Genomic DNA, 19,111 nt, shown 5'->3' on the forward strand with positions numbered 1-19,111 from the left:
AACATCATTGACACTTCAAAGCAAGCTACTTTGAAAGTGCTATGTCTCCATTAAACTGTTGAAACCGCCTATCACATGAACCATTGACTCAATGAAGAGTGAGTTCACATGTTCAGTAACTATGGCTTAAGACCATTGCCCTATTAAATGTGAAGTGCCACAAGGCCTGTCTGATATCCCACCAGCCACTCCAGACTATATCATTAACCACATTAAATCCTGTATTTAATCACTATACTACCTCCTTGATAATCACTATACTACATGCTTGATTCCCCTGGATTCTCTCCCTTCATCAATGGCAAAACTACAATCCTAGTTGAATCCACCTCTGTGGCAGCTTCATGCCTATCTCTGTGTAGCTGAATGTGGTTGAAGAAAACACATAACTACATTGTGTTAAAATCATGACTACAACCTCAACTGAGTCCTTAATACCATGTCACAATAATATTATACTTATGTAATTAAATTACCTTCTCACACTTCAAAGTGAGAGTCATCTAAATCCTTGCTATTCAAAGCATGGTCCATGGGCCTACAGCATCTTTACTACCTGGGAGCATTTTAGAAAAGCAAAATCTCTCCAGACCATTCTTATGCACATTGAAGTTTGAGAAGCACTGATCTTCTGACTTCTCTCTTATTCTGTTCTAATCACACTGGCTTCCAGCTCTTCCTAAAACATAACGAGGCACACTTCTGCCTTGGAATCTTTGCACTGACCATTCCAGCTGCTTAAAATTCTCCTCTCTCAGGTATCCACCTGCTAACTCCATCATCTCCTTCAAGCTTTATTCAAATATTACTATCTTATTGAGTTCTAACCTGACCATCCTGTTATTCTTATTCTTGTCAGAGCTGACAACCCGATATGCTCTATAGTTTTCATTTCCATTGTACTCATCACTTTCTAACATACTATGCTATCTTATTTGTTATGTATAGCTACTTACCATTTGTTTATTTTCCACCTTACCTCTCTTGAACAAGTCCAACAGATAGACATTATTATCCTGTATTACAAACAAAGGAGTCAAGGTTTTGCAAAATTAAGTCATGTGTATATATACACGTGGTAGAAGGATGGTGGTATAGGTGGTACACAGAACTATTTGCTTCTCAATACATTTTTCCGAAGGCCTTCAGTCTATCATCCTTGGGCATGTGGAAATAAGAGACACCACCTCCTTGAGAAGTTCATGGTCTGGTAGAACAGTAACTATATCATTACAATAATATAGGCTAAGGTAAGACAGAGTTAAAGAGTTTGTTAAAGGAGCACACATATGAAGCATCTTGCCCGATGTTTTGGACTAAAAGTAATAAAAGATTTCCATTGCAGATGAAGATTGTAGCAGTAAGTTAAGCCATGAAACAATTTAGTTAAGTCTCCCTCTCTCTCAGGGCACCTGGTGGCTCAATCGGTTAAGCATCTGCCTTTGGCTCAGGTCATGATCCCAGGGTCCTGGGATGGAGCCCCGTGTTGAGCTTCCTGCTCAATGGAGGGCTTTTTTTCCCTCTCCCTTTCCGCCCCACCCCACCTCCCCCACGCTGGTTGCTGGTGCGCTCTCTCATGCTATCTCAAATTAAATAAATAAATAAAATCTTAAAACAAAACCAAACCAAACCAAACCCAAAAAACAACTCCCTGTGTCATAAAATGCTCTGTGCACAAGCAACATACAAGTTAGATATCTCAGATATTTAATTCTACACCAACAATTACAAAGAAAAAATGAAGAGCCAAACATTAAAACGATTGTGCTAATTTTGAAATCAGAAAGGAGAAAAGCAAACCAAGGAAAAAAATCTGTATGAACATTTAAAATGGTAACTGTAAGAAACTGATCGCAGCAAATGAGTAAGTAAATAAAATCTTAAAACCAAAAAACAAAACAAAGAAAAAACTGATAGCAGGAAGAAAGGCTTTCTATGATAGTGAAGAATAGGCCAGTCCTTAGAGTCAAACAGAAGAGGTTCCAATCCCATTCCTACAGCTCCCTCAGTGGATGAATTCTTCAGCATCTCTAAGCTATGTGTTGAAAAACAGCAATAGTCATGAATGCTTAATTGTACTACCAAACTCACAGGGTTATGATGAGGATTAAGTGATATGGTAACATGTACTTTGCTTAGCAAGTATTCAATAATGACAGCTGTTCTTTTTTTTTTTTTTTGCAAAGATTTTATTTATTTATTTGACAGACAGAGATCACAAGTAGGCAGAGAGGCAGGCAGAGAGAGAGGAGGAAGCAGGTTCACTGCCGAGCAGAGAGCCCGATGTGGGGCTCGATCCCAGGACCCTGAGATCATGACCTGAGCTGAAGGCAGAGGCTTTAACCCACTGAGCCACCCACGTGCCCTGACAGCTGTTCTTCTTAATCAGTAAAAAGTATATCTGCCCAATGCCAACGTTCTTTAGCTCTCTGTCAGAAGCTTTTGGAAGCTCTAGTTGTGAAGATTCTGAGTCGCTGTGGGTCTAGGGTCTGGGACAGGCATTTGTATTTTTTAAAAGCTCTGCAGATTCATGCACGGTAGCTTAGAGTTACTAATGCAACCTCCATGTGCACACTGATTTTCAACTTTATGCCTAAGAAGCTCCCAGTTAGCACCTTGGAAATGCAGATCCCCAGGCCACACTCTACAGCATGTGGGACTCAGGAATGATACCATGAAGCAGGACCCAGACATTACTTTGAAATACACTGGTCCCAACTGTACTTCATATTAACGGTTCTCCATAAACAAATTTGAAGATCCAGCCAAAACTCACTAAAAAGGTAAGATATTTTTTAGAACACATGTTTACTAACCCATGTGATTTTTGATAGGAGATATTAGTGATTCAGACAGACACATAACTTAGAAAGTCAGATTTTGCTTTTCTGTATCATCCAGAAAAGTATGATTCTGAGACCGTGGTATGTTTTTTTTCTTCCCACAGAAGTCATTTCTACCTACAGTCTCCAGGAAGCACAAATAGCTAAGCAGTACAACCTAAGTAAGGGAGGCTGGAAGCAGTATCAGGTGTTGGAATCAAGCAATCAGGACACCATGTTTTTTGTGCAGAGAGGGAACCTTTGTGAGGTAGGACTCAAATGGGAAGATCCAATAAAATTCTTTTGAACAGAAATGGACCAAACTGCACTCTTCCTGCCAGAAAACTTAATAAGCTAGTTTCTTACTGCCATAGCACAGTTCAGAGGGTCCCAGAGAGAGTCAAAAGGCACAGAGAAGAGAGCATGCAGAGCAGAAGGGCCATTCCCAGGCAATAAGAAGCTGAGACTGGCATTTTTCAGAGCTTTTGGAAGAAGAGCAATCTTCTTAAATCCCAGAATTGTGCAGACAATGGAGTAGCTACAGGTTATAGAAATACCACTGAGAAAGCCTCCAAAGAATGTGAATGTAAGGCAGCTCTCTCCAGGGAGTTTAAGAATTTTTTGCTATTAAAATTAATAACCTTGGTTCTGATCTAATGTGGGACATAAAAAGTGTGAGATGCAGAAGAGGTCAGCAGATGGCAGCACTGGATGAGGAGGAAGACAATCCCTAGGGCCTGAGATAACTATTTCCCTTACCCCCATTCCTGGCAGAAGAGTGCACCTGCACAATGTGATCGTGTATAGTGTTTGATTTTCATCCATGCATCGATAGATTTTCTTTCTTTCTTTCTTTCTTTTTTTTTTTAACATTGTTTATGGCTCTTTCTAAAATCCACATGTTCTGTTAGCTTATACTAATCCTTTTGTTTCCTCACATATTTCCATATAGATGGTTGTTTACCTTAAAAAGCTTATTCCTTGTGAAGCATGCTACACCTTACTCAGGTACAGCCCAGCTGCGGAGCAGTTTTACAAAGCTGACTAAAGTAGTCTGGATATCTTTAAAGGGAGAAAGTAATTGCCTTTCTTTGTATGCAATTTTTGCTTTTAAAATTCCATACTCTTATTGGTAATTGTTAGAAAGTATCATTGTTCTAGAACTTGCAATTATGATAAGTATTTTTAAGACTCTTGGAGACTGTTCACGCGAGAATTGAAGTTTTCTATGATGGTGGCAAGGGTGGTGATGAAAAGGAAAATTATGAGTCATTTTATTTAATGTGTAACAAACAGAGAGAAATAACTAGGAGGTCACTGGGTGACAGCAGGAAAAAAGAGTGGTACCAAATATTACACATCAAATGAAGAAAGATTTTGCACTCTAGAGAAAAAGTAATATATCTAAAGGCAGCAATGGTAAGCTAAGAGATTGCCAAAGTGCCTTTTGCTCTCTGAGGTAACAGAACAAAGGTAAGTATGAATAGGCAGTACCTGACAGGTCTTCAGGGGAAGCTATGCCCTGTTAGTATAAGGAAGTTTAAGGAAACAATGAGTGAAAAAAGATGTAGATAAATATATTTACTACAGAACTAGAGTTATAGAGATGGATTGAAAGGAAAGTCAACTTGAAAAACAAAAAAAGAGTTGAAAAAAAGAAAACACTGAGTTGTGTATGGATAATAAGACTGACAAAGTAGTTTACTATGGTGTCTTGCATTGGTCCAGTGACCAAAGTTAAAAGTTGTAAGGGACATATTAAAAAATGGTAGTCTTTGAAGCTGCCATTTCAGAAAAGTATGGCTATTAGATTTGGCATACTGATAAGTATGTTCCTGATTTCTTCTGCTGTTTTGGTTACGTGTGGTTTGGTTTAGGTTTTACAGGTTTTTTTTTTGTTTTTTGTTTTTTGTTTTTTGTGTTTTTTTTTGGTTTGTTGGTTTGTTTGTTTTTATGGTGAATTCTCCTTCTGGCTAACACCAAGAAAATATTTGGCTCTTGAGCTCCTTAGTCTTCAAGTGTAATCCTTGTTGCTCAATACTATGAACAAGTTATTGAGGGCACTGAAGTTAGATAAAAATGGTCTTGAAATAAAATATTTTATGGGTGCTTGTAGGATATTATTCAATCCTGAATTCTTACCTCATTATTTCATTTAACCCCTAAACAATCCATCAGTTTGTATATCATGATCCATTTGAGTGATGAGGCTAAAATAAAAGTTTCATCAGGAGAGACCTGCAAACATTCCCAACCACTTCTCAATAGGGGGAAGACATGGGAAGGCAATCACGTATGACTGGAGTTCTACTCAGAGTTGGATTTAAGGAGATTCTGAAGAAAAGTGTGGCCCAGTGTTGTATCAGCAGTAGTACAACATCTTCTTCAGAGAGTGATTAAGGAAGGCTTTGATGGTTCAAGAATATACTTTTCTCAAAACGCCCTAGCAAATGTTTGAAATAATGAGGAATATTTTATTTTCAAATTCATCACAGAACACATAAATTCAGGTAAGTATGCAGACTGATAATGAGGTAGATGGTCATTGTGCCATTGACATTAAAATTATTGATACTTTTAAAAATAATGACAGTAAAAGCCCAAGGGGTTATACAGCAACTGTGAAGAAGGTGATTGTCTAAAGAGTAAGAACAACATCACTTGGCAAGATATGACCCTTTACTTGATAGCTAAACTTAAATTACATTGCCCAGGAAGTAATTCAGCTTTATGCATTATTAAATTATTTTTAAAAAGAGCAAAAGATCTACAATATGACATTAGAGGGGAAGAAATGCCAGTATGCTGTCAGACTTCTTTCTGGCATCATCTGCAGTGTAGAGGGTTTTTTTTTCTCCCATCCATCTCCAGCTGCAGTGGGTCTTCCTCAGCTGTGCACTGGGGGTGACAGTTTGCTGCCTTTCCTTCAGTGACTGATGGCATTTGTTCTGCAGGATCTGTGGTCTAGGTAGGGTTTCCAGGTTTTCCTGCAAGACCTCTTCCTTCCTCCAGGCCTGCACCACTGAGGGAAAGCTTTCTGCAGTCACCAACCCTGCCAGAGATCTTTCTCATTAGCCTCTGTTGGAAGTCTGGAAAGAAAAGACTTGTAAGTGGGTGCAAATTCCCTTTGTGTCTATGGCCCCAGATTCTCTTACAGGTTGCCTTTAGCAATTTATGAATATTTTTAAAGATTTTATTCTTTACAGATTGCCTTTAGCAATTTTCGAACATTTTTAAAGATTTTATTTATTTGTCAAAGAGAGAGAGAAAGGAGAGAGAGCACAAGTAGGGAGAGCGGCAGGCAGAGGCAGAAGCAGGCTACCTGCAGAGCAGGGAGACCAGTGTGGGACTCGATCCCAGAACCCCGGGATCATGACCTGAGTTGAAGACAGATGCTTAACTGACTGAGACACCCAGGCATCCCCATTTATGAACATTTTGGTTGAATTCTTCTCACCTGTTTGTGTTCACCTGGTATCCACCTCTATATCTCCTCACACTCTTGACCACAGGTAAAGCATGTTCAAGTCCTGTCTCTTTGTGGAGAAACCTGACTTTCCTTTGAGTTCATGCTGCTTTTTGCCCTGAGAACTTAGTTGTCTGATGGGTTCAAGACAAGTTATGATTTTGCAGTTTACCAGGCATTTTCTTGTTCTTGGAATAGGAACAACACTCTCCATATCTCCACGTCCTAGGCAGAAGCACAAGGCTCTATCACTTTTCTCAATATTTAATATTTGCTATCTTGCTTTTTCTCTTCTATGTTTTAGGTGAAGTTTTCAATACTGCCTCTGAATTTACCCAGTCTGGCATTTTTTATTTTTCAGTTATTTTTAGTAGTTATAGTTTTCTTCCAGGGCTACTTTCTTCTCATATGTTTTTGTTCTTCATTTATACCTGATTGTTTTTGATTCCTACTCTTTAATTTTTATGGCATTATTTCTTCCTCTATCTCCTTGACAACATTAAGTATACTCAGGTTAAAGCAATTTTTAGATTGCTGTGCTATTTTCAATTTACTGTGAGTGTATTTGTTTCTTAGATTGTAATTTTTGTTCATTGATTTTCTCAGTAACAGTTCAATTTTTTTTTGGAATATTAATTTGCAGCCTTTTGGGAGTAGTTGATTTCTCTGTGTGTGTATGTGGGTGTGTGTATGTGTGTCTATGTCTATCTGTCTGTCTGAGACCATTGCCTCTCTCAAATTATTTTATTGGTCTCTTTATCCCTGGGTCCTAAGTCCAGAACAAGATCTTATGTTTCTAAAATGGAGCTCTTCCTGTACATATAACAATGTTGAATATCTCATTTCCAAACCAAGGAATGGCTTGACCCACATCCAGGTGGCACAGCTGCCTCTCACCCTAATGACAGAAGCAAACGTAGGTAGGGGTCACCTTTTTTTTATCAGTCCTAATCTCTAATGTCACAACACAGCATGGCTTTGGTCCTTGGCTGTATGTGTAATGCTTTTAGTCCCTCTTGTTTGCAGTTGACTTCCTCATGGCTTCCTGAGTTCTTTCAGACCAAAAAGCCAGCAGCCTTGGCCTTAACCCTTCCTACCATAGTGTGTTTCTCTTCTATTTTGAACCTGTGGAGATATTTATCATGTCTTTGAGTATTATTACTATATTAGTGTTCTCCAGGGAAACAGAAACAATAGTAGTTTCTCTCTCTGTATATATGTACATCTATAGATTTATTATGAGGAATTGGCTCATGGGATTATGGATGTTGAGGACTCCTAAGGTTTGCTGAAGACCCCAGAGACCCAGTGGTATGGTTTCAATCTGACTTTGAAGGCCTAAAAGTAGAAAGGCTGATAGTGTAAGTTCCAGTCCATATCAGAATCTGAAGGAAGGAGAAGGCTAGTGTCCCATCTCAGGGAGAGTCAGGTAAAGAAGGGTTATTCTCTCTTATGCTGACTTTTTGTTCTGTTCAAGCTTTGACTGGATTTGATGAGGCCCATTCATACTTGGAAGGGCAATCTGCTTTATGATTCAAATGCCAATTTCTTAACATTTAAAAAATATATGTTTAATATACTAAAAAATATATTTTGTTATTGATATAAATTTGATGCAGGGAGAAGCACTTAAACATTGAACCCATAGTGCCATTTTGACCAGAAATCGAGATAAGATCAATTTTATTTCAATTTAGTAACACAACTTGGATAATTGTACATAGCAAATAGTGTATGGTTAACAACATAAATAAATACTTGGGCCAGTAATACAAGTCGGATAATGGTACATAGTAAATAATGCAGGAGATTTTACCACAAAGGTAATGAATATATATTTATAGATAGAGATAAATAAAGATCCCAACTCCAGCAATTACTAATTCTGTGGTAGTTTATGACTTTTCAAATCTTTTTCAAGTTCTTTAAACTCAGTACCTCAGTCTCTTCAGAGATGTAGAGGTGGTAGTTAATAGTACTTATTTCATAGGATTAATGTGAAGACCATACCAGAATCCTTGTATTTTTTTGCCCTGTACTTTAATTTCTTTATCTCAGCCATCTTGATTGCAAACATTGTGCACTAGGTTCTTTACATGCTAGCCTTACAAACCTAATTTCATAAAATAGTCAAGTCTATTCAGACACACACACACACACACACACACACGGAATTATAATATGCTTATTTATAATATTATGTTTAGTGTTTAGTTTTAATGACCATTAAATAAGAATATTGATGCTATTTAAAATATTAATTTTTTGGTCCTTGGTCCTTTCTAACCTTCAGTTCTGCTCTATAATACATACTTACACAAACAATTTATACATGTTTTTGAATCTTGCATCACAGAACAAATAAAAACCATCAGTCAGAAGCTCTTTGAACTTCCCAGGAAATCTACGAGTTTACCTATATCTGCACGTATCTCTTAATTAGAAAGGTGGTATTCTTTCTCTTAGTTTTACTTTGCAGGCCCTTCTGCCTTCCTTCAAAACCATGTTAATCTCTGTTATCATAAACCTGACTATCTCTACTAGCTTCTTTCCATCAACTTTTCAAAATAGTCTCTCCAATGATAAAAGCAAAAAACAAAAGCCCCTCCTCTGACCCAATTTCCCTCTTCAGCTACAAATCTATCTCTATCCTCCTCTTTAGAGTCAAACTTCTTGAATGAATTTTCCATATTTATTTCATTTTCTCTCTTCTTTCTATTAAACACACTTCCGTCTGGATTTTGCTCGGATTATTCCACAGTAACCATTTCAACTAAAGAAATCAATGTCCTGACAGGACCCTGTCCAGTCCTCATGTTGATCCCTCTCCTCAATCTGATGCTTCTCATCTCTCTGCCCCTCAACCACTCACTACCCAGTCTCCAGAATCCTCTCTCACCTGCACTCTCAAATGCAGCAGTTGTTCTATTCTAGGGCCCCTTCTCTTTCCTTTTTACAAACTGTCTCTAGTGATCTCTCCCAGTCACTGGTACAGCTCGATCACCATGCATGTGCTGACAATTCCAAAATATATATCCACACTGTCTCTTGGACTTCAGATCCATAATCAATCCCTAGCTGTCCACCCCCCCCACCCCACTTGGATTTCACAGGCACTTAGAATTTGACATGTCCAAATAGGATGAATTATTTTCTTCCACTGATACTGGGTTTTCTTCAGAATTACCTATTTTAGTTAATGGTACAATCAGCTGCTCATTTCCTCAAGCAAGAAATCTGGAAGTAATATTGAATTCTCCCTCTTCCTCACCTTTTTCTCCATGCCCTATCAATTCTATCTCCTGAATAGTTTTCACAATTTTCCTCTGACATCCATTTCCACTTGTCACTACCCTAGTATATACTACCATCATCTTGCTTCTAATACATTTATTTTTCTATATTTATTATATTACTTATTCATTTTCATGCATTTATGTGTTCAAAAATGTTTATGAAGTATTTATATGTGCAAGACAACCCATGCACCAAATTTTTTAGAAAGAAAAAAAATCTGCAAATAACTTTTCCAATAGCATAGATGAGAAACTCATAAAAATCACTATGAATCAGTTAGTGATGCCTGCAATGACGGTATTACAGATACAGTGCCAGAGAAGTTCAGAAGAAAAGTGTTACTTTCATCATGGGGGAAAAGGGAGGAGGATTCATGGAAGAGGGGATATTTGAGCTGAACTTCACACATTTTGTCTTGAGAGTATTGGGTGGGAAATGATCAAGGGAAGGAAGTGCATGGTAAGGGAATGCTCCAGGAGGAGAAAACAGAAGAAAGTCAGACCTGTAAGGTGCAAAGTATGCAAATCACCAAGTCTGGCTACCAGGCAGGGTGTTTGAAGGTGTTGAATAGAAGAGGAGCTGAGAAATAAAGGCTTAACTTAATTCATGGGCGTGCATTGTTTCCACATTCCCTCCTCCTCTGTATACTGCATTTTACTAGAAATGTATAGAGATGGAGAGGGCCATATTTGTAATTCGTAGCAAACTAAAGGAGGGAAGAGATCCCCCTGGCTTCTGCAAAGATGAGATGTGACCTAGAGTAATGAAATGACCCTTCAGTGCACATTAGTCATCAAGCCCAACAACTTCAGAGTTACATTTTACCTGGTTCCTCCCCCCACACGCAATCTTTATAAGAGAAAATTTCTATCAGGGAATCCTAGGCTTTACATTAACTCCCCGAATCTGTAGGGGCAAATATCTAACACCTTATAGTGATCCAAATGTTGTCGTTAACTTGAAGTGGCTGTTACATAAATAAACAGAAGTCCTAGCATATATGTATATGGTAAGGTAAAACCTAAAAGATTCCTTTTCATAATTACATCACAAATATCACGTTCTTCTAATGCATTTTCCATTGTGAGAGCATTAGAATAAATATGAACCTGCTACTTTAGGCTTGCAATCTGCTTCATGAATTTAAAAATTGTAATTATTATTTTAGGTATTGAATATAGTACTTTTATTCTCTGAAACAGAGAAAATGAGAAAGAAATGTGAGAGGGCAATTATCTTCAACTTGAATCCTAAGATACTTAAATCATCTCTTTTTTCCTTTACATTAAATATTTATATTGATTTCCTAATACTGTAAGGGACACTTAACACCTCTATTTATATATAAATGAATGGAAGAACACTTTTAAACTTTCGGCTGAAGTAGATTATTAAGAAATAGGCACTAGATATTGTATGAAGAAGTATTTTGTTACTTTAATGTAGTCCATAAATTACAATTGAACAGATTTAAAACAAACCACAGTTATAAACAGGAAAATTCACTCTGAACTAATGTTTACCACTTTACATTTAAACCCATCACTTAAAGAAAGGTATTTTCCTATAAAATCTCTTGTTTTGGTTTTCTAAGTCTTTTTAAGATCATTTTTTTCTTAAAAGACTTGTCTTAAAACTCTACTTATTTTCTGTATCTCATTCTCTCTACTTTTCTAGACCAAAATCTTACATCTAATTTTTTTCTTAACGAATTTAATATATCCCACTTCATATTTCTCTTCTTCAAACATGTTCAATTCCTTATTAAATTAAGGAAGGAAGGAGGGAGAGAGGGGGAGAAGGAAGGAAAGAAAGAAAAGAAGAGAAAAGAAAAGAAAAGAAAAGAAAAACGAAGGAAAGATTTCTTGACTTCACTACTTTTTAGATTTCAAGTCTAATCTTTCTTTTTTTTAGATGATCTAAAATTTACATGCTTTATCTGTCTCTTCATTTACATCAGCTCATTCATTTGTTCAACTATTCAATTCAAAACAAATATGCACTGCATTTCGATTGCTTTTAAGAGCCAACTCAAATACCTTCATTTAAGCACAGCCTTTTCTGAACTCTATTTCCCCCTTCTCTCAGATGTGCTTCATCCTTTCCCTCTCGAATTACCTTTGTTCTTTGCATTCAGTGCATTGTTTTGTTTCAGACTGTGGTTATTTGTATGTGTGTTTTCTCTAACCTTCTAATCAAAAGCTCTTTGAGGTTAGTGACTCTGCCCTGTGTGTCTTCTTGTCTCCTGAATGTCTAATGAATTACTTAGACAATTCCCTACAATGAACATTCATTAAGCACCTAATATATGCAATGCATTAGTGTCAAGAATTTATATTTAATCAGGCAGGTTTAGGGGAGGAACTCAAAGTAGCATAAACAAACTGAACAAAAGACTCAGAGATTGGGAAGCATGAAATGTGGTTTTGGAATATCTAATCCACTTTTGCTAGATAGAAGGAACTGGAAAGGACCTAACAGGAGAAAAACTGAAAGCAGCATGTGGCAAACTATCATTATCGCTATAAAGTATGTTTGCCCAGAAAGGTTTTTCACTTGTCTTCTTCTGGCAACCATCCTAGGTTCTTCCTACATCAGCCTCTACTGTATTTGTAAATCTTGGTGGATTCTCTTACCTGGTACAGAAGTAAATCATGTGTTCTGGGCTTGATAAAGCAAATTAGCTCCATTGTCAGTGACAGAAAGGAATAAATCATCCAAGCAAAACCATTTGAAGCCCTTCATAAAATTTCTTTCTGGAGTTAACAGAGTAATTTCCCCTGAATCTGCCAGGTTGAAAGGGCATATCTGGTGTTATATCTTGTCCCAAGAGTGAAGAGGGGCTGCCTGAAAATAAAACTGAGGCAAACCAAAGAATGAAGAAAAAGTAAGAGAAAAACTTAATGACCTCAGTTAAGCCTCTAAATACTCTCATAAACTTCTCAGTTACATAAACCACTTAACCAATAAACTGTGTTTTTGCTTTTCAGGAATTTGCTTGTTTTAGTTAATTGGGCTTGAGCTGAGTTTCTGTCAGTGTCATTGTAAAGAGTGGATTATGTTGAAAGGTAGTCAGTGCTTTTACCATAGAGATGAAAGAACACTGAAGGTCTTGATAAATGTATTGGGTGTTGAAGTTACACCCTCTCTCTATTTATCCATTCTCTGATTAGTCTTCTTAACTCCAGAGGTCTTCCTTTCCCTTTTCTCTACTCAAACTGCTTCCTGCAAAAATGTTACTAGATTCAATGGTCCTTTCTCAGTCTGCTTTTTTCTTGATTTCATTATAGTGTGTGATGATACTGAGAATTTATTCTCTCAATAGAGTCTAAGACCCAAAAAAGCGGGGAAGGATTTTGTGCCAGACTCTAATTTGAATCTGGCTTTACTGTGTTTTAGTTGTATGATCTTGAACAATTGACTTAAACATGGGCTTCGGTTTCCTTATCTATAAAATGAGGTTAGTAGGGGCGCCTGGGTGGCTCAGTGGGTTAAGCCGCTGCCTTGGGCTCAGGTCATGATTTCAGGGTCCTGGGATTGAGTTCCGCATCGGGCTGTCTGCTCAGCAGGGAGCCTGCTTCCCTCTCTCTCTCTCTGCCTGCCTCTCTGTCTACTGTGACCTCTCTCTGTCAAATAAATAAATAAAATCTTTAAAAAAAAATGAGGTTAGTAAACCCACCTCATAATTTAGTTGTGAGGATTAAGAAAGATAATAAATGGAGACTGGCAGAAATAAATTGTTCAGTGTGGGGTAGCTATATGGTATGGAAAATAAAACGTGTAATTTCTCGCTCTGTCTCAACAAGTAAGCGCTGATAAAGTATTCTGGGTACATGCTTTCATATCTTATTTTTACATTCATGGGCAGCATTTTTTATTTTTTTCTTTTATTAGGAAATAATATCCCAAATAATTACTTTCTTCCTTTGAACTATTTCAGATGTATCCTTACTTTTCCATTCCAATTGCTACCATGTAAGGTTTGACCTGATGACCCAGAAAGATTTCCTAACCTGTATCATTTCCTCTTCTAGTCTATCATTTTCTAGAATTTCTTATCAGTAAGATCATAAAGAAAGCAGTCTTTTGTGTTGGACTTCTTTCACTTAGTATAATGTTTTTGAGATTTATTTTTGTTGTTGTTGTGTGTGTGTGTGTGTGTGTGTATGTTTAAGATTTATTTATTTGAGAGACAGCAAGTGAGAGTTCGAGTGTGCAAGTGTGCTCTAGGGGGAAGGGCAGTGGGAGAGGAAGAGAGAGAATCTCAAGTAGACTCCCATGGAGCATAGAGACAGACTCCGGCTTCAATACCAGGACTCTGAGATTATGGCCTGAGCCAAAATCAAGAGTTGGCCATTCTACCAACTGAGCCATCCAGGTACCCTGACAGTGTGTTTTTTAATACTGAAGTCTTTTTATTGCTGTGTAGGATCTCAAAATATGGGTGCAATACACTTTGTTCATTCAACAGTTAATGAACATTTAGTGTGTTTCCAGTTTGAGGCCATTATGAAATAATGTTGCTTTGAACATTTGCATACAAATATTTGTGTAGACCTATGCCTTCATTTCTCGGGTAAATGCTTAGGAGTAGCATTGCTGGTTCCTATGGTAAGTATATGTTTATCATTTAAGAATCTGAACTCTTTTCTAAAGTGGGTGCACCATTTTGCATACCACTGGCAATACGTGAAATTACAACTACTATTCATTACTCAAATATTTTTTGGCTCCATTCTATTGTTCTCCTTTTGAGATTGCTTTATACTGTTTATTTTCTTTAAATTTTCTCTGTTCTTTTCATTGGATGATGTGTATTGTTCTATCTTCAAGTTCCTTGACTCTTTCTTTAGTCATCTCCATTGTTTCACTGTTAAGCTCAACCAGTGAATTTTTTAAAAAAGATTTTATTTATTTATTTGACAGGGAGAGAGCTCACAAGTAGGGGGGCAGCAGAGGGAGAGAGAGAAGCAGGCCCTTCACTGAACAGGGAGTCCTATGTGGGGCTTGATCCTAGGTCCCTGGAATCATAATCTGAGGTGAAAGCAGATACTTAACTGAGGCAACTAGGTGTCCTGATTTTTTTTCATACATAGTATTTTTCAGTTCTAGAATGTCCTTTTCATTCTTTTTATCATATATATATTCCTCTGTTTAAATTTCCTATTTTTAAAATTTGCTGCAAGTATATATTCTTTTACTTCAAAAAGGACAGTTTTAATGGCTGTTTTAAAATCTTGGTTGGCTCATTCTAACATTTAAATAATCTAGGGTTGGGGTGCCTGGGTGGCTCAGTGGGTTAAGCCTCTGCCTTCCGTTCAAGTCATGATCTCAGGGTCCTGGGATTGAGCTCCACGTCAGGCTCTCTGCTCAGCGGGGAGCCTGCTTTCCCCCTCTCTGTCTCTGCCTGTCTCTCTGCCTACTTGTGATCTCTATTTGTCAAATAAATAAATAAAATCTTTAAATAAATAAATAAATAACCTAGGGTTAGGTCTCAGCTGGTTTTCTTTTTTCTTAAGAGCACATTCTATTTTCCTGAATTTTTGTATGTCAGATAATTTTGGGTTACATCTTGAATGTCATGAATATTAAGTTATGGGAACTCTGAGTTCTTTTGTTTTTCTTCCAAAGAGTATTATTTATTTTATTTTAGCAGTAACTATCTGATTTGGTCAATGACTCCAATACTAATTGAAATAAGTCCTTTGAGCTACTATCAATCTGTTGCACACAGATGTGGTTCAAGGGTCAACCAAAGATGTGAGCAGACAGAATCTGAGCATCGTCTGTATGTCTATTTTATCTTCCCTGAGATTTTCCCTTTTTCTCAGTTTCCCCTAGATTCAGTCTTCAGATTCCCCAAAGCAAGGAATCACTGGTTTTCCACCACACTGACTCCTCCTGACCCCAGGCTAGTATCTGCAAAAATGAGAACTCTCTTTGCACAATTTCTTTTCTCTGTGTGTGGATTACCTAAAAGAATATGCATGCTTCTGTTTGCTTTGAAATGCCTTTTTGTAGTTTTGTGTGTGTGTGTCTCTCTCTGTGTGTGTGTTATGTCCAGAGTTCAAAAAAATCTTTGACTTTTATAGTTGTTTTCAGGAAGGCTAGTCTAATTAGATCTTATTCGACCATTTCCAGAAACCAATCCTTCATATTAAAAAAAAAAAAACCACGAGTGTTTATTTAGAAGATGAATTTATTCAAGCTATTAGTTCTTTATCTTTTCCTCCACATATTTAGTCAAATTGATCCTAAGTAGAAATTCAATCCTCAATTGAGTTTTTCTTGCTGTAGCTTGGATTGTTTCTCTCTTTCTCTCTCCTTTTCTCTCCCTTTCACATTCTTTCCCTCTCCCCTGTATGTTTATTGACATTTTACACAGTTCTTGACATCAAACATACTCCTTTTTAAATTAACATTACAGAATACCTAAATTTTAGATAGTTATGAGTAATATCCAGCTCAAATAGTTTATTTCCTGAGCTCATATTAAATATAAACTTGAATATTTGAAAGTCATATTCTCATACCTGTTCATTCCTTTTAAGTTCAAGAGTATAGTGTGCAATGGTGGTAAGTTAATTGGATTTGGAATTCTCTGGTTCCATAGTTTCAAGTTCAAACTGTTTTACCTTGAATTTAGTAATTTTACACTGAGTTTTAGATTTTCCATCTTGAAGTAAGTATATGAAAAAATCTGTATTTCATAAAGTTGGTATAACTGGCAGTATCATTTACCTAGTTGCTCCAGCTTAAAAAAAAAATTAAACTTTCTGTAACATTCCATAGCCAATCAGTTTCTAAGTTTTTCTTGTATGAATGCACAACTCTTAATTTCTTTTTGTTGTTTTTGTTGTTGCTACATAGTTGAGATACCCCCATCTCTTTTGTGTACTATTGCAATAATTTTGTAACTGACTTCCCTGACTTTGGTTTTACCTCTGCTTCTCAAAGCACGACCCATGCTGCTATAGACAGACTTTTTAAAAATGGCAGATGTCATTACACAACACTGCTGGCCCTTCCTAAGGGTCAGATCAAAACTTCATCACCTGAAACACAAACCCCCTCATTATCTGACCCTGCTTACACACAAGCTCATTTCTTGCTACTCCTCTATAGACATCCCATGCTCCAGCTAAACAGAGATGCTTGCCTTTAATAATATATTTTGCACTCAAGTGAGCTCATGCCTTTATATTTGTTGTTCCTCTGCTGGGAATGTCCTTCTCTGGCAAGCCTTTTGGTATTGTACAGAAAGTCACGATATTATTTAGGTATGACCCTATCTCGCAGATACTGCACAGATGGAGAAGGACCATGTCTATAATTCTTTTAATCCCTTCAATAATAAGGTAATAGGTAGAGAGAAACACTCAAAGGATGGGTGAGTAAGAATTCATTTACTCAATAATAACAAAGCAATCTTGACTTAAGAACTGGTATATTATAAATGTAATTTTAGGTTTTCATAACTGCTCCTATAAATTTCAAATGTTTAAATAGTTACCAAAAAAGAATTTTAGAACCTCTGAAAAAGAACATTACCTAGATACTGCGTTTAAAATGGTTAAAATCTGGGAAATGAGCAAATGCAGAATTTGAGTCATACATAATAAAGTGCCATTGGCTCTTAAGTGAACAGCCTATTTTTGGAAGTATGGTAGAGTATCACTGCTTTATGAACACATTTGGGGCTAATATATGCCCATTCTAAACATTATCTCAAAAAAGTGGGGCCTGTGTCCTGTAATTAAAGCTTTAATGTATTTTAAGTAAGACATATATTTTTAAGAAATGTCTTTCAAGAACATCTGAGCAAATTCTTAAATCTTTATGTTCAATTGTTGGCTGCAGTTAGAGATAGTAATCATGCCTCCAAAATTGCTATCAGTGAATCAAACTGACCACATTCATTCATTTATTCATTTGTTTAACTATGTATAGAGCACTATAATGCATCAGGCACAGAACATTACGCAAAAGAGACTAAGTCTATGATTTCATGACATTTACATGATGTGAAGAAGTAAAAAACAAGTAAGTATAATTAGGTTATAATAAGTACATTAAAGCAAATATAAGAAGTTAAGGAGACAAAGTAAATGAGGGGGAGAATGGTATTTTTGATAATAGTCAGCAAAGTCATCTTTCGAAAGTGACATCTGAACAGAGATCTATAGGAAAGAAGTCATATAGCCATCAGGAGGAAGAGAGAGTCCAGGACAGAGTAAGTGCAAAGGTCCTGGAGTGAGAGATTGGTACCCTGTAAACAAGATAGGACAAACAAAAGATCTAGGAATAATGGTGACACAAGATAGACTGTGCAATTGCATTATGGAAGGTACACATTACTTATATTTAGAGTAAGGGAAAATAATTTCTGGTTGAGAGACCCTTTGAGGTAGTATTTTTGAAAGTTTTCAGTAGGTAGTGTGGGTGATTTGGATAGCCCAAGAGAAGAAATGTTGAAAATTTGAGCTTGGAGACCAGGGAGTTATATCTCATAGGGGAAAAATAGAGATTAGGTAGAGTAGCGATGGGAGAGAAAGCTGAATAAAGATGAGTGGAACTGAGAATATGTTAACTTTGGATTTTGAGATAAGAAGTTTGTATTTCACATGATAGGAATTACAGATTCATTAAGGATTAAAAAAAATGGTTTGATTTGGTAAAGGCTAGATTAAAAAAAGATGAATTTGACCATGCTGTACAAACTACATCAGAAGGAGAGGTGCTTTGTGGACAGACCAGAGTTGGAGACCAGATGGATTGTGGCCATATAGATACTATATACAACCAGGCTATGCCGGTACTCCTGGAAGTTAGGATCTGTTTTTTCCCGTATTAGTAACATCTATATCTTTTGTCTAGATTATAAAAAAAACTTCCAGGAAAGTGTGCAAGTGGTATATTTGGCAAATGCTATAAATTGATAGATTATTCAGCTCTACTTTTTATTTCTTTTGGAGCTGAAATATGAACTTCCACTGCTCCTATAAAATCTTTCACGGTATATTATTTATTTTTAACCCATTTTAAGTAAAATAAATATGGTTTAGGAGGAAAGCTGCAGTAAAATTTCATCCAAGCATGATATTTTATTAATACTTTCCCTTCTGAAATCTTTTGGGAAAGAAAAAGAAAAAGGTGCTCATCTGCTGCTATGAGTATTTGGGATTGTCCAAAGAATGAGTAATACTTTTTTTTAAACTTTAGGAGAACATGCCATTTAATTTTCTTTATATATATAATTACTGGGGAAAAGATCTTCCCACTTAATGAATTTCTGGGCTGAAAGCAAACTGAGTTTATATACTATTGCATTGAGGTATCTGAAAATACACTATAATAATTGCCTTCAAGCCTAACTTCCTTTTCCAATATTTTCATTTTTTATTTCTGGAAAAGGAAATTTTACCATCATAACAATTAGGTCATAAAAATACACTTATAAAGCTGATTTCACTATTCCTCTAGTGATATTTTACCCCACTCCTACTCAATACATGGGCTTTTGAGC

This window comes from Neovison vison, chromosome 6 (genome assembly GCF_020171115.1).
Source record: "Neovison vison isolate M4711 chromosome 6, ASM_NN_V1, whole genome shotgun sequence".
NCBI classification, from domain to species: domain Eukaryota; kingdom Metazoa; phylum Chordata; class Mammalia; order Carnivora; family Mustelidae; genus Neogale; species Neogale vison.